Source organism: Lipotes vexillifer, unplaced genomic scaffold (genome assembly GCF_000442215.2).
Source record: "Lipotes vexillifer unplaced genomic scaffold, Lipotes_vexillifer_v1.1 scaffold1587, whole genome shotgun sequence".
Classification (NCBI taxonomy): Eukaryota; Metazoa; Chordata; class Mammalia; order Artiodactyla; family Lipotidae; genus Lipotes; species Lipotes vexillifer.
In genome coordinates this window covers 500,698-506,066 of record NW_006790570.1, presented here as the reverse complement: position 1 = coordinate 506,066, position 5,369 = coordinate 500,698, and positions in this window count along the sequence as shown.

Below are 5,369 nucleotides of genomic sequence, written 5' to 3'. Positions count from 1 at the left end.
TTTCCCTAAAACAAGCTAGTCACATATATTTTTTTCATTCCACCATGCTAGATATTCCCTGTTGTTTTGTCATAACCAATCTGACAAGTAACAAAGATATCACACTTATAAAAGCTTGCATTTGTTGAGTCACTTCATTTTTTTAAAAATTGGAGACTAACATTTCTTCTTTTGGAAATTACCTTTGATTTTACTCATTTTTCTTATTTGAATATTTTTTCTTGTTATTTTGTAAATTCTTTCAAGCTCTTTATATATAGGGAATATTAGTATATGATCATATATATTGCAAATAATTTCCCCAGGTGTTTTTTTGCCATTTGGCTTTGTTTTTTCTTTTTGGCCACACTGCACAGCAAGCGGGATCCTAGTTCCCCAACCAGGGATCTAACCCATGCCCCCTGCAGTGGTAGCACAGAGTCCTAACCACTGGACCACCAGGGAATTCCCCATTTGGCATTGTTTATAATAAAGTTTTGTTTGTTTTACCAAGCAGAAATTTTGGTTTTGGTTTTTAGAAAGTAAAACCTTTCAAACTTTTCCTTTATGATGTCCAGATTTGTGCCATGCTTAGAAAAGCTTCTCCCACTGACTCTGGCCCCAAGATCACATACATGTTTACCTGTCTTTTTTTCCTCCTCCATCTATAATTCATTAAAAATTAAGAAACTGATGTCCAGATTGATAAAATGACTTTCCCACGTTTATACAACTAATTAAAGATAGAAACAGACTACAGAAAAGATGGAAGTTCTACTCAAAGCAGTCCTAAATAGTGGTACTTCGTTTAATTTAAAATTTTTATTTAATGTTAAGTGAGATTTTTTACTCTTTAAAGATTCTTCCTATTTTCTAGAAACTCTCTTAGGAAATAGGAAGAAAATACTCTCTCAAACACTGACAACCCAAAAGACACAATGGGATTTATTAGACAAATATATGCTCACCCTTGAGAAATTCCTTTATTAAAACGTATGGGAAATTTTGCATCAGTTTAATAAACCAGCCACTTAAGTCCCATTACCCTAGAGCTACCCTATAATAGTTAGAGCCAACAGAAAACAGGGTATTCAAAAAAGCTACCATATTCTTTCTTAAAATGATATTTGGCAGGGCTTCCCTGGTGGCGCAGTGGTTGAGAGTCCGCCTGCCGATGCAGGGAACACGGATTCGTGCCCCGGTCCAGGAAGATCTCACATGCCGCGGAGCGGCTGGGCCCGTGAGCCATGGCCATTGAGCCTGCGCGTCCGGAGCCTGTGCTCTGCAACGAGAGAGGCCACAACAGTGAGAAGCCCGTGTACCGCACACACACACAAAATATATATATATATATATATATATATATATATACTCCTATTCAGTTAACAACAATTTTTTGCCAGCTACATAAATTATTATTAATTTTTTACTATTTATCAGAATATGTAAGGAATTCTTATGTCTTATTATTTTTAACAAGCATGTTTGCACACCTCTCAAACCAGCAGAATATTAACATTCTATATATATATGTCTGCATTTCTTCTGAATTCACAAATGAGTTTCACTGATTTCTGCTTTCTATTATAGATTCATTTTTAAATAATATAACAAACATCTTTGAGATGAAGTTATTCTCAGAAAGATCTATTTTAGTTTGCAGACAGGCAATAATTGGTTATTTTCCAAATTGAATCTTTTCTTAGTTGGATTTGGTTTCAAACTAACTTAGTCTCAGTGCTTTCTATAACAACAAAAAACTTTTAAACACAGTCTTTACTTTGATTAAGCTCTAACATCCAGGAAATATCTTCAGAACCTGCCTCTTTACACCTGCTTTTTACAATAAATAAAAGTGAATTTGTTCTTAATTTTTCCCTTCCAATAATTATGATGAACATTGAACAACAGTAAAACAACTCTAGAATACAGAGCAGGAGAAATTAGCAATCATCCTTCCACTCGTATAATATTTTTTTTCATTTATGCATGTTTTCTTTCAATATTTCTTCATGTAGTACACATAGCACAGTTACAATTCAAGTGTTTATACATTTTATGTTTTAATTTTTCTGTTATTATGGCATAAAACTTTTGCTATTGTCATTTGATTGACATGAATTGAGTTACTACAATATTCCTATGAGGATGTTTCACAATTTAATTTTTTTTCTTTCTAGCTACTAGAGTATTTCAGTTATGTCTTTGTTTATATTTCACATACTTGAAAAATGATTTGAGGCTGTATAAAAACAAAACAAAGTTTATTGAAATAGAAATAAAGCTTTGTAAAATGTTTAATAAATAAAGAAGCTAAGAAACAGTGTTAATTTAATTAAATAGCTCTAAGTTTCCACAATATTCCTTCCTACAGCTGTGTCTAATAATAAGACAATCTAGGTCTTACTAGAAAAGTGTGAGCCTGCAAGTTCATAGATGTGAGTTTACATATATTTGGGGATGAATATTTGTTTACAGAAGTATTTATTTCCAGCCCCTTTAACATGAAAGCTTCATCTATTTTATTTAATACTGTCTGTCAGATTTTGTGTTAGGGAATGCTGGCCTCATGAAATGAGTTAAGAAGTGTTCCCTTATTCTCTAATTTCTGGAAGGTTTGTGTAACATTAGTAGTGTGTTTTTCCTCCTTATATATTTTACAGAATTCACCAGTGAATCCACATGAACCTGACATTTTCTTTCTTTTGTTTTCTTTGAAAATTAAGTACATTTTCAACCATTATTTTTCCAAAAATTTTTTTCTGACTCATTCTCTTTTTATTTTCCTTCTGTGACTTCAACTTCAAATATATTGGGACTTTGGTATTTTCACACAGGTTTGTTAATGTCTCTTCATTTTCTTTCAATCACTCTTTCTCTGTTTTTCAGATTGGATAATTTCTATTGATATATCTTCAAGTTTACTGATTCTTTCCTTTGTTATCACTATTCTGCTGTTAAAACCAGTGAATTTTTGTTTCAGATATTGTGTTTTTCAGTTCTAGGGTTTCCATTTGATCCTTTTTCATAATTTTTATTCCTCTTGTGAGTTTCTTTTCAATTTATTACAGTACATTTTTCTTTACCTCATTGAGTCTGGTGGTAATAGCTAGATTAAGTTCTTGTCTGCTGACTTAGGTCTGCTAATACCAATATCTGAGTCATCTTTAGATTGGCCTCCATTCATTGTCTTTTTTCTCTGGAGAGTAAATCAAGTTTTCATGATCCTTCATATGCCATGCCACATAATTTTGGATTGTATCTTGAATATTATGAATTTTACATTGTGGAGATTTTGGATTCTGTTGTAAAGACTGCTGATCTCTTTGGATGAGCTTGCAGTTAACTCAGGTATTAAACAGCAGACTCTTTTAGTGACAGGCCACATCTCAGTTTAGTTCTTTTATACCTGAGCTATTTGCAGTGTGCTCATGCTTCAGGGATCAGCTAGAAACTTGGTTATATTTTAGATACAGAATTTAGGCATCACTCTTTGGTTCTCTCTTTTCTAGGATTCCACTCACACCTTCTAAGGACTCAGGTTGCCCTGAACTCTGTATTTTCATTCTGTAGGCCAGATAGACTACAGATTATTTGAGTTCTGAACATTGTCACAACTGTGGCCTGACCTCAGGCTAAACCATCTTATACCCCAAAACGTGAAATGCCTTGTGCCACCCCATCTCTCAATTTTAAAATTTTCCTCCAAGAACTGCCTGTTGTTTCTTACTGCACTTACTCTCCAGAATCTTCAAGTAATTGTTGTATTTTGTCCAAAGTTTATACTTGTTATCTGTAGAAGAATCAGTGTTTTAGGAACTAACTCAGTCACCTAAATAATTTCCTGTTCAATTTTTTTCCTTTGAAAAGCTGTTTAATAAATTCTCACAAGTGCCCTCTGCAAATTGCAAAGGAATATGGACACATTCAAAGAAAACAACTACTCCTTTTCTCCTCTCTTTGTCAACTCCCACCCACTGGAGGTATCTACTATTAACAATGTAGACTGTCTCCCTCCTTACCAGATCTCCAGACTTACATGCTGTTATGTTAAAATAGACAGGATTTTTCTTTTAAAAAAATGAAGTCAAACTATACCCATTGCTACGGAGCTTTCTTTTCTGAATGTGTCTTGGACAAATTTCTAGGTTAACATATATACACCTATCAAATTTTTAGTGATTTCAAAATTAGATTTTTGACTAACCATATAGCATATGGGAAGATAATGTCTTGAAGATAGAAGTGACATTTCCCATCAGTTCTTGCCACCTCAGACCCCAGCCCTAGTCTGGATTAGCAAAGAGAAAGAAACAGCAGCCTCCATACTGGTTTTAGGATCCTCCTAGATTAAAAGAAGACTAGAGTCTTTTGCTACAGAGGATTAGAGCCACTACTATTGGAAATTGTTTAGTGTCTTCCTCATACAAAGAGAGTTTCCTAGGAGCATTATAAATAATCAGAGAAGAACACAGAAGAGAATTTTCCATTATTAAAACAACTAATGAAACATTTTTTATGACAACACTCTAAAGCTTTGTGTAACTGATCTCTTTTCCTTGTATGGTGGGTCATTAGAGTCAACTGGGAGTAGTTCCATGATAAAATAGAAAACAGAATAACAGAACTGGATTTTTTAAAATGCAGCTGACTTTACGACCATTTTTGGAATATTTAGCTGGAAATTATAAGTTTATCTTATCCGATGCCTATTTAATCATGTTGTCACTTGCATAGATGAAAGAATAAATTTTCCTAAATCTAACATCAGTTGAGATCTTTATAACTAATTTAATCTATCTTTTCCCTTTTGATCATATAAAACTTTAGCCCTTTTCCAGAGATATGAGACTTTTGCCTGACAGATCTGTATGTGTCTGGCTGTTTAAACACAATGCCAGAACATTCACTATACATGTGTGTGCATAACTACAGAGATATCCAGATTGACATTTAGATAGAATTGATTGAATTTATTGTGATGTTAATATAATTTAAACCTTAGTAGTGTTTCATCAAGATTGCTTTATAATCTGGCATGGGCTAAAATAAAGGATCAAGGATTTTGATTGCATATATCAGAATCTATTCTGGGAAGTTTAAGCAAAAAGGATTTATTAGAGGTTAACAGGTAGTTTGTAAAAACTGTGAGAGGACCGGAGAACTAGATGTGGGTTGCTGCACAGCCAACAGCAATAGCAGCCAGAAGAAGCATCCAACCACACCACAGGACTGTCCTAGCAAAATACCCACTGCCACTGCCTCACCCTGATTGTCACTTGTTATTCTAGGACCAGGCATTAGCACCTCCTCCAGAACTTCTCCAGAAAAACCAGTAAATTTGCCATCATGTTTGCAGGAAGGATCAATTTCCTCATGTGTGACTTATC